Here is a 16,441-nt window from a genome sequence, read left to right on the forward strand (position 1 = left end):
AAACACAAAGAGTGAAATTGCTGGGGAATAGGTATACGCATGTTCAATAATACAAGGTAATGCCAAATTGTTGTCCTATAATACAGTTGTTTTACACTCCCAACTTCACATCTTCAACATTTGGTGTGTGTTGTCAGACTTCTCAAAATGGGAATACACTGCGATCCAACTAGCATTTCCTTGATTACTAATGTGGTCGAGCATCTTTTTTTTAATTTGCTGATCATTCAATTTCCTCTTATGGAAAAGCACTTTCATGTCCTTTCCCTATTTTTCTATTGGCTTGTCTTTTTCTTATGGACATGCACGAAGGAGTTCTTCAAATATTCCTGGTACGAGTCCTCGTCTTTTCTTTTATAATTATTTCTCTTTATATCATGTCAAATAAATCCTTCTTTACCTATATAGATATTCTTCAACATTATTTCCTTTCACATTTAAGTCTTTTATCCATTGGTCATTTTTTAAGGTATATGTAGGGATCCAATTTCACTCTTTTTCCCTGAAGGTTACTTAATGGTCACAGTACCATTTATTGAAAAAAAAATTATCCTTTCCCTAGTGATTCAACATATATGGGCAGATTTGCTTCAGGGCTCTCGCTTCTGTTCCTTTGGTCATTTTCACAACCCCTAGGCCAATGTCACAAGGCCTTAATTACTATGACTTCATAATACAACTTCATATCTGGGAGGACCAGTCCCCTCCGCTATACTGTGGACATTCTTGACCTTCCACACTTCCGTCTAAGTTCCTCAGAAACCACATGGGGATTTTCATTGGGATTGCATTAAATCTATAGATCAAATTGAGAAGGCTGACATACTCCTGATAGTGAATCTAACTATCCATGTACATGTATACCACTCCATTTATTTATGTCTTTTTAATGCCTTTAAAAATGTTGCCAATAAATAATCTTCATAAAGATCTGATATATCTTTAAACTTATTGATAATTTATATTTTTGTCACTATTGTGAGTGATATCACATACATCTTTTATTAATTACTTAGCCTTACTAATTCTGATGATTTGTTAGCTGAAAATAGTACATTTTGTTTTTTCCTTTCTACTCTCTATAGCTCTTATTTTTATTTCTTGTCTTACTGTGCTAGCTAGGACCTCAAAAAGTATTGAACAGACAGTTCAAAGGATGAAGTGGTAAAGGACTTCATCTCATATGTCAAATAAGCATTATCCTTTAAAGAGAACAGAAACTGTCAACAAAATGATCGCTGCTGCCAGTCCAATGATGGAATTTGGTCAAGACTATCTGACATTAAAGTACAAAACACAGATCAGTCTTAGAGCTGTGAGAAGGAAGCAAGTGCTGTGTGACTGACTGGAAGGGTGGGTGTGGGAGGGAGGGCATTTGTCCTTGCAAAGGAATAAGATGGAAGAGGTTATGATGCCTTTAAGGAAACTCAGCAGATGGATGACAAATAGTGGATGGGGACAGGAGAAGATGTGTCCAAACAGAGGCTAAAAAGATGTGAGTTTGGGACCTAGGCTGGCAAGGAGTCTTATATGGTACTAATGTGTTTGTGTGTTATCTTCTGGGCAATGAAAAGCCACTGCAGGCTTTTGTGAAGGAGAGGAACATGAGGTTTGTGCCTCTGAAAGAACTTTCTGGCAACCACATGGAGACTGGGAATACACAGAGGGTCAGGAGGCTGTGGGGAGAGATGGTGAGTGACTTGTGTCAGTGACAGGGGGGACGAAGAGGAAGGGATTCATTCAAGATATGTTTAGGACATAGAAAAGTCAGTGTAACTTCTTAACTGCTGGTATAGGAGTGAAACATAACCAAAACTTTTAGCTTGGTAACTGAATGAATGTTATTATCATTAAGTAACAGAGTAAAAGATGGTTTGAGATGATTATAATTGACACATACTGAGTACTCTTCTAAACGCTTTAAAATATTAACTCAGGGGCGGCCGGATGGCTCAGTTGGTTAAAGCACGAGCTCTCAACAACAAGGTTGCTGGTTCAATTCCCACATGGGATGGTGGGCTGTGCCTCCTGCAACTCAGATTGAAAACGGCAACTGAACTTGGAGTTGAGCTGCGCCCTCTACAACTAGACTGAAGGACAGTGACTTGGATCTGATGAGCCCTGGAGAAACACACTGTTCCCCAATATTCCCCAATAACATTAAAAATAAATAAAATAAAATACAAACTCATTTGATCCTTAAAACAACACTGTGAGCTCTCTAATTTACAGATGAGAAAACTGATGCACAGAAAGGTTAAGTAAGTTCTCTAAGCTCCCATAGCCAGTAAAAAGCAGAGCTAAGATTTGAACCCGGACACATTCTCAACAATTAAATGTCCCTCATATCTGAGGGACATCCAGGGAGCTGTGTTTATTTGGTATTTGGAAAACTGAACTAGGGCACAAAAGAAAAATAAAGGTTAACAATATGTATTTTAGAGTCATCAAGAGAGTTGGTTTCCTGAGGCCAAGAGAGAGATAAGATGGCCATTTAGAGTGAAGAAAGAGCCACAATGCGAGGAGCAGCAAGAGATCCAAGGACTGTAGGAAGGAGACTTTTCAGGTGACAGTCCATACCACAGGCGGGGTCAGTCAGCACAGCATTGAGGTGCTAGCTTAAAGCAGTCTGGACTTTCTCCTTCCTGTGAAAACAGGGGATCCATGTAATATTTGCTAAGTGAGGAATATAGCACTGAGAGCTAAAGGATCTCTAAGAAGATTACATCAGAGAGAAGACAAGCCTAACAGAGTACGAAATGGGGAAAACAAGAAAACGAAAAATCCAATGCTCAGTTCTTAGATGATTTGCATCTGTGTTTGAGCAACATGGCTCCTGCCCCCAGAGAAACAGCAGTAATGCAAGCTCATCTCTCAAGCAGCACCCTCATCTCATCCATCACTTCTCTCCCCTCTCATCCCCACTGAATCCAGCCTCCAATCTGCCCAGAGGGCAGGGCCCCCACCACACCACTGCAACACCATGAGCGTAGAAGAAAGCAGGAGGGCATCCTGTTGCAAAGACAGCACAAAAGAACGATGTCTTCTGCAGAAATCAGCTGTTTTTAATGGGCATGTTACATGACTCATCAGCTATCACGTATACTATACCCTGAGCTGTAGCTCTCGTTCGACCAAGTTCAGAAGGAGAAAGAAGGAAATAATAGCAAAAGATGGGCAAATGTCTCAGGAAACTTTAATCCTAAAAAGGGAAAACAAATAGAGGGAAGTGGTGAGCATTTCCTCTTTGAGCCCTCAGGTACTGAGGGTTTAGAGAGGGCAGAAGCTGAAACAGCCGCAGAGGCAGCCCTGGGCTCTGAGACCTGCGAACATGCGCAGGTCCTGGTTGCCATGGTGCCATCCTGCTGGCCTGCAAGGTTTCATCAGCATTCTCTTTCTGCCACAGTTCCTGTCTTGTGGGCAGCAGCAGCAAGAAAGAAAGAAAGAAAAAAATTGTTTGTATTCTAATGGCGGCTGGGTCACTGAACACTATGTCTGGAAAGAACAAGGAGAAAATGGTGAGAGACAGAGAAAGCAGCCAAGATGAGGTCAAATCCCTTTGGAATATATTCAACAGAACCTGGACATTCTATGATATACATTCCCTCATGAATACACACTCCTCCCCAAAGGGTTTTTTTTGGTTTTGGTTTTGGTTTTTGGGTTTTCTGTTTGTTTGTTTGTTTTTTGTATCTTGACAAAGAATGTCAGCTTTTTTATCAAGGCTATTTCCCACAATGATTTCTGATAACAGGACTCTGGGTTCACTCCTAGATGAAAAGCATGAACTTGCAGCAAAGAAAACAAAACGACGTACGTATTGGTCACACTGCAATGAAAATCAGGGCACCGTCGTGGCTTTGACACTAATCAGCCAAGTGACCTTAGCACGTCGAAGCCTCACTTTCTTCATCTGTGAAATGAGGAGGTCGGACTAGATGGATGTTAAGTGCACTTCCACTCTCCTCGCCTTGCTGGAGGGTGTTCAGGAGCAAGAGAGTCCTTCCAGGTGCCTCTCAAAGAACATTAGGCTGCCCACACGCCAGAACTACGACTGTGTCCCCAGGGACACCCCCCTGTGACAGTGGCCACAACTCAACGGAAGAGATGAGTAAACACATCCACACTTAGGAAGTTACACCCACGCATTTAATGAAACCAATGTTAGCAGGCAGAGACCATGTCCCATTCGTCTTCACATACTCAACATCCCGCACAGTCTGAGCACTTGGCTTAATAAATGTTTATTGGAGACAAATCTTTAAAATGGGATAGTAGGAAATCTTTCAGACATCTCTGTTATGGTTGAACTGGCTTGCCCCAAAATTCATATGTTGAAGCCCTAACTCCCCGTACTTCAGAATGTGAATTTATTCGGAAATAGGGCCTTTAGAGGGGTAATCAAGTGGGTGGACCCAAATCCAGTATGACTGATGTCCTTATAAAAAGAAGAAACCTGGTCATAGACACACATAAAGGGAAGCGGACAAGAAGAAACAGGAAGAAGACAACCATCTACAAGCCAAGGAGAGAGGCCAAGAACAGATCCTTCCTTCAGAGCCCTCAGAAGGAGTGAACCCTGCTGACACCTGGAGCTCAGACTTCCAGCCTCCAGAACTGGGAGACGATAAGTTTCTGTTGTTTAAGCTCCTCAGTTTGCAGAACTTCATTATGGCCACCCTAGCAAACTAGTACTGTGTATACAAAAATAGGAAGAATTGTATCGTGAAATGTCCCATCACATTCATCACCCAGAGCTTTTACTCCTGCATACTGTCTCTAATCAACCCTAAAATATATGAACTTTTCCTTACATAACCACAATGCCATTACCAAACCTAACAAAATGAACAATTTGAAGGCAAATTTAACTCATAGGAGAAATACACCTTATACTAAAACACATGTGTAACATAAAGCTTTCCTCCATTAAAGTTATTTACAATATCAAAAACAAAATCTTGAATTTTCGGGGATAAGATGCTCAGACAATGAACAAGACTCTCAGAGCAATTTAATTCCTTAATTAGCTCTTATTCAACGTATTATCCGAGGAGAAAAAAAAACACCTGTTACTTTATTAAAATACAGAAAAGAAAGGAAAAATGCCATCAGCATTCATACCCACTCTCTGGTAATTGAAAATGCACTTTTCAAACTTAAACCAAGAAATTTAGCAGACGTCTTGAAGTCTTTGGTTTAAAAACACACTAATATGTGCAATGGTATTCTAGGTTAAATTGCACCACTTTAAGTGCCTCAAAATTGGCGTGGCAGAACTCCAACCTCTACCAGAAAGAAAAAAGGGAAAAAGGAGATAAATGTAAAACCATACCTTGACAAAGTAGGAACTGTTGGTTGTTAGTTTCTAAGACTTTAGAGACCGGAATTCCCAACACTTCAACAATTAGACAAGTTGCAATCACATGTCCTCTTCAAAAAGGTTACTTTTTGTCTAATGCAAAGAGAAATATTAAAGTCAGAATAGCCTACTTACAAAAATTCTTCAAAAGAGTCTTTTGAAAAGCAGTTTGCTCCATTAACTTTCAAAATCAGTCATCCCTCTAAAAACCCACAATCCAGCTAATTAGTCTCAGCTGTTTGTCATATGGTCTGCAGACCAGTCAAGTGATTTTACCCTTTCAAGCTTACTAAAACCTAATTTGACTGGCCTCTCGGACAGAAAGCAGCTGTATTAACCTCTTCTAGTGTTAGAAGACTAGTACTTCAAGACTTGTCTTTTCTCCAATCAAAAAAGTTGAACATCTGGTTTCTTAAGAAAACATCTTTAAAAGTATCTAATTCTCAAGCCCTCCAAAGGTTACACTAATATTGTTTCTTTGCAAATACAATGCCTGATCCAAACAAACAATAAAGGAGATCAAATGAAGTGGCAGAAGGGATGGGGCTAGATGAGCTACCAGAACTCTCACTACTGGCCTCCAGACCCATAAGTAAAACTGTTCGAAGGAGGAAGGGGGGGCACCCAGACATCTTGCTAGCATCTCAAATTCAACATGTCCTGCCATTGACTTACCTGCTTTGCTCTTCTCCCCAGACCCTGCTTCAGACCCACTTCTCTCCCTGTGTCTTGAGTAACACAACCCCACACACATCCAGCTAGAAATCTGATTGTAATGCAGGGTCTCTGCCCTCGCTCCTTGCATAAGAATGCAGGATATGGAGAGGCCAAAAAGGATCACCAATGGAGCCATGGATGGGGGGTTCATACCACTATAGTCTTGCTGGTGGCTGGGTTGGAGGTACAGGAAGCAGGTTCCATACGGTGCGCAATCCGCCATCCACTTCTCTGCCAACCAACCAACCAACCCCCTAGCATAGCCATGGAAGTTATATTAGTGGCTAATGGCTAATGGCTAACCGGCAACAGCGGATGGCCACCTGATTACAGCTAATGGCCATCTAATAACCGAGTCAGCACCTTTCTACATGAGGCCGAGAGCCTGCAAACTGCTCTCTGGGACTCTGCCCCACACTGATGGTCCTCATAGACTCCTCCTTGTCTTCCTCTCCCACTTCCAGTTGATGACCTGTCCTGAGGATCTTTCCTCCTTTGGCCCTTATTCCAAGTTTTTATTATTTCTCACGTCAATGGCTACAACCACCTGGCTTTCTGGTCCCCGCCTGGCCTCAACACTACTCCATCCTCCACACCATAGCCCAAGTGATCTTTCCAAAAGGCAAACAGGGGTCCATCACTCTCCGTAAAACCTGCCGATGGCTCTCCACAGCTTCCACAATGAAATCCCCACTCCTCGAGCCTTCTGCCTTCAGTCCCACCCACCACTCCCTGCCTCTTGCCTCCAACCACCAGAACTACTTGTAATTCTCAAACCAGTGGTTTTCAAAATGTGAAATCAGCATCATCGCATCACCTGGGGAATTGTTAAAAGTGCACCTTCCTGGGCCCACCCCAGGCCTACTGAATCAGAATTTCTAAAGATGGGCATAGCAGTCTGTGTTTTAACAAGGCCATCAGGTGAGGTGAGTCCGGCACATGGCATGTGAGAGCCACTGCTCTGAACCCACCAAGCCCTGTTCACCCAGAGACTTAGACCTTTGGCTCCTTCTTGTGAGGAGCGGTGCTGAGTTAGATGGCCCTTCTCCACGCATACTCTTTCCTCGAACTGGTCAACACTGTATGATAAATATCCAATTTATTTAGTGTTGGTTGGTGAATATCTTGATGACAGGAATTGTGTCTGAATTCATTCACTTATCCCATAGGCAATTGTTGAACACTTACCTGTCACTGGGATAGATGCTGGACAGAAAATTAATCACTCTATCCTTTGCCTTTAGGGAAAACCACTCTCTCACTTCAGCAGCTGAAAGTGTCACTGAAGACTCATCCTATACAATCTACAAAATATCATCACCAACCTCAAGAACTGTGGGCAACTAAAAAAGCCTGAACATAACCAGTATGACACAGAAGTTTTGGTTCATGTGTCATACTGACTCAGATGGACAGACATAGTTTATAAAGGGGGAAAGGGTGCATTTTTATGAAAATTTATGTACTCCTCTTTATTATCTCACAGCAAACTCTAGGATTTGAAAAATAATTTAGTATGGGAATGTACCAAGATTTTTAAATCCCAGATTAAAATTCATTAGAGTTAGCTTAGTTTAATTAGAGTATGTCATGCAGGGTCTCAGCTCCCGCCCCCCACACACAAGAATACAGGACATGGTGAGGCCAAAAAGGAACACCAGCGGAGCCATGGATGGGGGTTCATACCACTATTTCTCACTGGCGGCTGGGTTGGAGATACAGGAAGCAGGAGCCACACGAGCCACAATCTGTTGTCCACTTCTCTGACAACCAACCAACAACCAACCCCCAGCATAGCCACGGAAGTTATATTAGTGGCTAATGGCCACCCAGCCACAGCAGATAGACATCTGATTATAGCTGATGGCCAGTTAATAACCAAGACAGCACATTTCCACGTGAGGCCAAGAGCCTGGGAACTGCTTTCTGGGACTCTGTCCCCACAGAGTAGAAATTAGGTAAAATTTCATACTAGTACTTCTCAACCATCAGCGTGCAGAGGACTCTCTTAGGCATTTTGTTAAAATGCTAATTCTCATTTAATAACAGGACTGGGTGAGTCCCAGGATTCTGCATTTCTAACAAGCACTCAGGTAATGCCCAGGTAATACTAATGCTCCTAGTCCTAGAATTACACTTTGAGCAGCAAATAAAATTTAGACAGCCCCATTTTTCATACAACTATTGGTCTTTCCAGTGGAGTAACGAAAATACCCCTTTGCATGGAAAGCTTTCTAAACTGTCTTTCAGACTTCAGGGTAAAGATGGCACACAAAACACACACCTTGAATTCTGCTACCTCCTCAAATCTCACTAATATAACAACAAAGGGAATTTTATTTCTTTTAGACATAAACTCACAAAGACAAACAGAAAGTGAGTAGAAATAGAGCAACAAAATACGGAAAGATGGACAAGAGGTAACCAATTAGCACACCAGGAAAGTTGACTGATCTGCCAGCAAGGAAAACCAAGAAGCAGCTCAACACAGAATCTCCAGAAAGGCTCAGGCCTTTGGAGCTAAAAATGGTGGGAGTCTGCTTAGATGCCAGTCTTGTGACGCCTCCATTCCAGCAGAAATCAAAGGTTTATTCTCTGGGGAGAGTAACACGCTGAGGGGCAAACTCTTGGAGGCTCTCAGAGGCATACCAACTTCAGGGGGGACAGTAGAGACAGGAGAGGCAGTGAGAAGTTACACAGTAAATGTTGAGACACCGCCACCTCCCACCTCCGCACTAACTTCCAGAATGCAGGTGTTCTCCTCAGACAGGTGTTCAAATGCTCTCTGGACAATCTACAGAAGAAAGGAGGGAAGGCATAAAGATAAAAAAAGGACTGCTCAGAACACACTGGTCTTACTTCCTAACTGTAACTGTGGGTCAGCAAGCTGGGGGACCCTCAGGGTAACCAAGCATCCTAGTTTACCCCAAACTGTCTGAGTTTTAGCACCGGAAGTCCTGAATCCCCGGAAACCTCAGTCCCAGCCCTGGACAAATTACTTAATCCTTTTGAGCCTGTTTCATCGTCTATAAAATGAAGGATAACATCTACTTTGAAAGTATGTTGAGAATTAAATGAGAGAATTTTGTATACTTCCTGAAACATAGTACACCCTCAATAAATGGTAATTATTATCAACTCTAATATCAGTGGCAAAACAAATTATTCTTAGAAACCTAACGTGTATCTTGGTCATTTTCTTACTGGCAAAAATAACTTGCCTTATATACAGTGGATCCCAGCAAGCTGAAATGTTTCGCTTTTGTGAATTTCCTTCCACCCTTGTTCACAATTTGTTTCAGGAACCAAGGCATATTAAAGGAATTTCATATTTCAACATTGCTGACTTCTCTGCTGGGCAAAGGGCCTGATAGATTTCTACCATCTTTTGATACATGTGCCTTTTCTACACAATGGAAGCCTTAGAGTATTTATGTCAGTAACTACTTCTAAACTTTTGGACAGAAATCACCATGCCACCTCACAAAATAAGACCTGAGATTCTTTTTTAAACTTGCATCTTACTTTTTTCCTTCCTAATGGCACCAAATCATTGTCTCTAACGGACTGACAACTCTTTCACTGAATATGTCAATTCCATCCCTGATAAAGAAAGGTTCTTATCCTCAAACAGATGAAACATCATTTCTGACCTCAAAAGCTGAAGTAACTCAGGACTGGATAGATATTAATTAATTGCTCACATCTGTGCATCCCACCAATACAAGGGTGAAGTTGCTATAAGAAAAGTTGCACAATTTGGTGTAGATGACGGAAAGGATCAGAAGTTACTCAAAGCCAAAACGTGGCCTGGGAACCCTCTAAGAGGCAGCAGAGAGAGCATGAACAGCCAGGCATACAAGAGACGTCTCTACGTGGGCTCTCAGGCTCGCTCATCCCATGGTCATATTTCTTCTGCTGAAGTCCCCACCCAGTGCCCAAGGCCTGAGGGCGCGAAACATTGGAGAACTACAAAATCTCAGAGAAACCTTGAGGGACATCTGGTCCAACCACTGTGGAAAGAGCAAACAGATCCAGGGCTGAATTTCTCCCTGTCTTGTCTGATACTAGTGGCAACAGGGTCACCTGGGGTGATCGCCTGATGAAAATACAAAGTCCTGGGTTCCATCTGAACTAGGATCTCTGAAAGGGAGGCTCAGGCATTTGCATTTATAACAAGCTTCCCAGGAGATTCCTGGTTATGTATAAGGTTTGAGAGCAGCTGCCATAGGGAGAAAACAGCAAAATGTACAATAACTAGGTAAATAACCCATAGGGAAGGCCAAGTTTAACCTCTGCCAGCCTCAGTTCCCAACGTGTAAAAGGGATAATAATACATACGTAGCAGGATGGTTATGAGAATTAAGTGAGATAACAAGCAATAGCCTCAAGCAGGGTGCCTCACACACAGCAGGTGTTCAAATGAAGTATTAGTCCATTCCCCCTCCTTTCTGGTGGATGGTATTCTAATGAAGATTTATAACCATAGTCCCTGTTTTGAATAAATGTCACCAAGGAAAGCAGATGGCTGGCTTAAGTGGAGGCCTCGATGTTAATGAGTCACCAACTAAAAGGCCGAGGCCAGCAGCTCTAACCAATGGTTGGCTTGTAAAACGTCCCTTTGAACAGTGGTTCTCAAGCTTCCCTGTATGTCAGAATCGCCTGGATGGCTTTCACATACACTTGGGCCCCGTCTCCAGAGTTTCTGACTTGGTAGGTAGGTCTGGGGTGGGGCTGAGAATCTGCATTTCTAACAAGTTCCCAGATCGTGTTGGCGTTGTTGGCCCCAGAACCACATTTTGATCATCACTCTACAGCCCCAGGATCTAAAATCTAAGTGATCTGACACTTGGTGATAAATTAAAAAAAAAAGAAAAGAAAACTACCCATATGCTGCATGCATTTCCTGTTTGACAGCAGACTGGTTAGTTACATGTAAATAAAGAAAAAAGTACTAAACCAACAATTTCCGAGGCTGTGCTGAGTCTTACAGAGAGTCTTTCTTGTTATATTTTTTAAACAGCACAGAGAGAAGACTGAGAGAGTTGAGTGCCAACTGCCCACTCACCAGATGCGTGGCCCTGCGTGAGGCACATGATTTCTTTGAACCTCGGTTATTGACCTGGGAACAGAAATGGGCTCGGTCTCTGGTTCCCAAACCTGGTTGTGCACCATCAATCACTATAGCAGCATTTTAAATAAAACATGGGTTCCCTAGACCTAACACCAAACCTAAAAAAGTGAGACTCTCCAAAGAAGAGACTGAAAAATATGTTGTTTTTAAAAGGTATGTTTTAAATAAAATCTCCCTATGTGATTTTCCTGGGCAGCCAGTTTTGAGGAGCCATTACCATGTGATTTTTGAGGTCTTCTCCAGCGCTAGAGCTCACCTTTTGGTTTCTAACTCCTTGTGCCCTGAGTCTGTATTTACCAAGTAGCCTTCTCCTTTTATATTTGCTTCCCATGGAGTTTTTACTATGGGTAGTCCTCAAAGCAAAGAATCCAGTTCCATTTCGCATGTATCAATAAACTGGCATTCTGGTTTTAGTTTAAAAAATAAAGTCCAACGTGTGGGACAAAACAGGAATTACACAGGACTGAATCTACCAAGCAATCTTCTCTAACACCATCTGTCTACTTACTCTGTCATTCATACATTATTAACTTAGAAGCATCTACCATGTGCCAGGCATTATTCTAGGTCCTAAGCATATAGTAGTTCACAAACAAACAAACCAAAGTCCCAAACGGAGAGAACAGTTTAGCAAGAAGAGACAAACAACAAATAAGTGAACAGAGAGATAAAATAATTTCAAAATTGCTTTGACGACAATAACACACAATAATGGAATAGAGAGTGACCGCAGGCTCCGTTCCCCCAGAGTGAGCAGGAAGGCCTCTTTGAGGGGGTGACATCTGACATTAAATCTGAATGACGCCGAGACCAGCCAGGTGAGGATTGGGAGAAAAAGAACTGAGGAAGAGTTAAGGACAAGCACACAGGCTCTGAGGGAGGAATGAGCTTGGCATTTCCAAGGAGCAGAAAGGAAGCAGGTGAGGCGAGAAGATGGAGGCACAGGGATGAGCGGAGGTGACGGAGGCCAGCAAGGCTCACATCACAGAGACCCTCACAGACCAGGGTTAGAATATTTGGATAGTATACCAACCGCAGTGGGAAGTGACTGAGGAATTTTAAACAGAAGAAGGATATGATCTGATTTATATATTTCTAAACATCACTAGCTTTGTGGGAGGACTGGGCTGGGAGAGGAGGTGGGGGATGAGTGCATGATGAGGGCAAGAACGGGACCAGAAAAGCATCAATACAGGCAAGAAACGGTAGTCTTTAACTGGTCGCTGGCACACAGCCACAGCAGGCTCAAAGATGCTTCTGGACTGCTTTAACATGGGTAAAATCATGACATACTGTTTCACTTCCTGTGATATTTCAGAAGCGTTCAAAGAAACACTAGTTGTTAGTAAAGTTCCATCTGAAAGTCACTTCCTTTGAGCAACAAAACAACACAATTTTGGATTACCCATTTTACAACTGGTTAAAATCAAGAAATGTTCACATAGCGGCACAGAAATAACACAGTGGGCAACCAGTAGACCTATCTTCCAGAACCTTTTCTGCCATCAATTAGCCACGCGACCTTAGGCACAGCTCTGAACCTCTGAGGTGGAGGGGAGGCTGGGCTACATGGTTTCTAACGTGCTACTAGCCCTTAAATGACATGATGCTGTGAGTGTAACCAATGAGGTTTCCTAACTGGGTGGTAAAATGGGCTGATGACTCAAGGGAGGAGATTTGTCATTGATTTTTTAATCTCCCAGAGAGGCTCTAGTTAAGCAAGAAATGGGGCGTTAATGAAGAAACTGTCCTGTTTTTTAGGAAACTCTGGCATCTCTGGCACAAGGGTATGGTGGCCAGTGGGGGCAATGGGAAGTAGACTCCTGGTCAGCTGGGAGCTCATGCTGAGGCAGTGAGAGCACAGTGAGGAATGACGGTAGCTGCTTTCACACTCTGTGTGGTCTTTCCGGCAGCCTTCCGCCTCTGCTGACTCATAGGCCGACAGGCACTCCAGCTCTGCTCTCACTTCCTATGATAGGCTGTCCCCACAAGGGCCACTCCTCTCAAATAGCCAACCTGGCCCCTCTACAAGGACCTCACTCGAAGTGATTCCTAGGGCAGTGGATCTCAGTCCTGGGCCCTAATTTACATTTAATGACTTAGAATTGGGGTGAGGGAGAGGTTAATAGACAACAGTGGTGAAGTTAGGCTTAGTAAACTTTACATGATGGAGAGAATGTGTAACGGGAAACTGCAGGCCAGAGAGATTCAATGATTTGTCTAATGCAGGGTTTCTCAGCCTCAGCACCACTGACATTTTGGACAGGATCAACCTTTGTCATGACAGCCTGTCCCACGCATTGTAGGATGTTTACCAGCATTCCTGGCATCTGCCCACTAAATGCCAGTAGTAATTCCCCAGTTGTGACACCCCAAAACATCTGCAGACATTGCCAAATGTCCCCCCAGGTAGGAGGGGGTCAAAATCAGCCTCAACTGAGAACTGCTGGTGTAATATCACCGTTAATTATTGGCAATATTAGAGACTAAAAAGCAGCCTACTAATTCCCAGCTATGTCGGTTCCCCCACAGTCAAGAAGGAGCTTCAGAACACGGGGCGGAGTCACTCCTGAAGAAATAGCACAACCCACCTGACAGCCCTCGGAGCCTAAGCAGCGCGGGGGATGGACAGTTGGCCTTGACCTTGATGACAGAAGCCCTGCCAGGAACAGCCAGCAGCTTGTTTGGACACATTTGGTCCAGTATCTGACTGGAACGACAATCCCTTATCTTTTTCAAGGGCTGATAAACCTTTTTTACTCACTTTTGGGGTCACTCCCTTGCAGTAGTGAGATGCATTATGAAAAGTAATCACACATAGCAAGACACAAAGAAATCCTGACTGCCACCATGGATTATATTTAAAAATTCTTAGGTACCTCAAATGAACATTTAAGTCATAACCTATTTTTATATGTCTCATTCCTCCCACAGTAGAGGCAGTACAGCAAGAATAAAAATACCTCAGCAACAGCTTAAGTTAGCGGATGGAGACCCCGTCTTTGGTTTTAATGATACAAATACACAGAAGATACGTAACTAGCCACACTCAGATAAGACGTGCTCAGCTGCCCAGATGGTGGGATCAGGGCAGGATAGATAAAGCAGTTAATCAGAACAAACAGATTTTTTTATTCTCTTGGCAACCAATTTTATTATTATGCTTTGACCTGGCAGCTGGTAAGACTTTATATGAATTAATCAACAAAGCTATGAAAAAACAAGATCAGTGGCTCTGAAATATGGTCTTCTAGTGGCAGTCAGGGGACGCATGTCCATTTTCAAGGCTGCTTTCTTAAATAGGTACAAATGATTTTAAAATAATAATAGAATAACCCAGTGTTTTATAAGGAGACATCTCTAAAGGGCAAGTCACATATAACTATCTGCCTACGCTGGTTCTTGCACATAGCTTCCATATTTGTTCTACCAAAATACAAAGGGGTGAGGCGTTTCATAGTAGTAGGCCACACAAAACAAGCAGGCTTTCAATAAAACAGTACTCGGCTATTGCAGAATTACTCTCAGTAAGTCCACCTTAATCAAAGCATCTTACAATAAAAACTCAAAAGGGACAAGAGTATTAATAAACCCTTAAAAGGAATAAAAACTCATCAAACGATAGGCTTGTTAGCATCCTCACAGGGAATACAACCAAATGGTGGCTTTTGGCAGTTAGTGGCCCTCAGGAAAAAAGTCAGGGGTGTCTCATGAGAATGGCTTTGCCTGCCACATATTGTATCTGGGGACTAGAAGGACAGCATGGTAATGAAGGGATTGTGGGAAGTTAGCAACAAAAGTAATTAAGGGTTAACAAAAAAACAAGCAATTTAGACATGGTATCTTAAGGGAAGACATGTAGCAGACCAACCACTAGACCTAGGGTTCCAGTTCTGGCTCTGCCACTAACTGTGTGATCTTACAAAGTGACTTAATGTATCTAGATGTGAATTTCCTTAACTACAAAAATCTACAGCAAAAGTAAATCTTCTCCAGCTTCCTTCTAGTTCTAATATTCCTTGAGTTTACAAGTCCTTTCCTTCCTTAAAATGGACAAATGTGCAGTCACCAAAATGAGTCATTGCTCAGTCATTCTTCAAACATTATCACGATCAATGCATTTCCTATGTAACCTGGGTTTACCAGAATAGGGTTGCCAGATTAAATACAAGACACAGTTAAATTTGCATTTCATAAAAAACAACAAGTATTTTTTTAGTATAAGTATGGAACATATTTATAGTAAAAAAAAATATTGTTTATCCAAAATGCAAATTGGTTTTTTTTTTCTCTAAATCTTATACCCTACCTCTGATCCCACATTAAAAGTTGAATTTTAAAAGTAAAAAGTCTGAGTCCATACACATGGGTGGTTCTAAGAGTGGCTGAGGCACCAAATGGGAGACCTTCAAAAGAGTAACACACATAGAGGAAAAAAAGAAAAAAACAGGAAAGGAGGGATAACTTTCAACATTCCTCTTGAGCAAGTGAGGCATGAAGTGTGGGGTGTCCCTTGCATTGTCTGAGCAGACAGGAGGCGGAAGTAAGCTGGATGCTCCCTGCTCCACACATCTCACCCTGTGGACGTAAAGTTAATCACAAGCCCTTTATCTCTTCCTCCAACTCAGTGCTCTTGTCTGCTCTCAAGGTAATCAGCTTAAGGGAAACCAGATCATAAACTCCTGCTTCCTCACCAAGAGGCAGCGGAATAAATACGATCCAAGCAAAAACTGCATAAAAAGTGAAGGCAGCAAAAAGGAAAAATTCCTTTCTTCAGAAGGCAATACCGTTTTAACAATGGCAAGACAATCTTGCTTCTCAGGGGCTCACACTTTTTATAAAAATTTCAGCTTTATGGAGGTATAATTGACAATATAAAATTGTCAGATATTTAAAGTATGCATCATGGTGATTTGACATATATATTGTGAAAGGATTCTCTCCATCTAGTTAATTAGGGGCTCACACTTTAAACATGAAAGCCCTGTTTTGTTTTTCAGGAAGTATCAAACATCATAATTTATTAGAAAAATTATATATAATATATATATATCCTATATAGTATATATAAAAATAATCTTTTTCTTCACATTTTGCAGTAAAGATATAAATAGGAAACATTCCAAGATAAGCAAGATAAGTTTAAGTAACAATGGAAGGCAAATTTAATTTTTAAAATAACATGGAAGATTAATTACCATACACTATAAGCCAATTAATTCAATTCT

At 42.0% G+C, this 16,441-nt stretch overlaps 1 protein-coding gene across 3 annotated transcripts in view; it reads right to left on the reverse strand.

The window, feature by feature from the left end:
• RAB27A (RAB27A, member RAS oncogene family) overlaps positions 1 to 16,441 on the reverse strand; it is a 68,842-nt gene that overhangs the window by 48,821 nt on the left and 3,580 nt on the right. The window contains exons 2-3 of one of the 3 annotated variants that reach the window (XM_019732315.3): positions 8,820 to 8,873; positions 5,336 to 5,455 (exon numbers count right to left, since the gene is read on the reverse strand). The exons of 1 other annotated variant lie outside the window; for it this stretch is intronic. The gene's annotated coding sequence lies outside the window, so the exon portion shown is untranslated. The remainder of the gene's footprint in view (positions 1 to 5,335; positions 5,456 to 8,819; positions 8,874 to 16,441) is intronic. One more of the 3 variants, XM_019732314.3, reaches the window with a different exon arrangement.

The sequence above is a fragment of the Rhinolophus sinicus genome, chromosome 3 (genome assembly GCF_057876585.1).
Source record: "Rhinolophus sinicus isolate RSI-liver-muscle chromosome 3, RSI-T2T, whole genome shotgun sequence".
In the NCBI taxonomy this organism is placed as follows: Eukaryota; Metazoa; Chordata; class Mammalia; order Chiroptera; family Rhinolophidae; genus Rhinolophus; species Rhinolophus sinicus.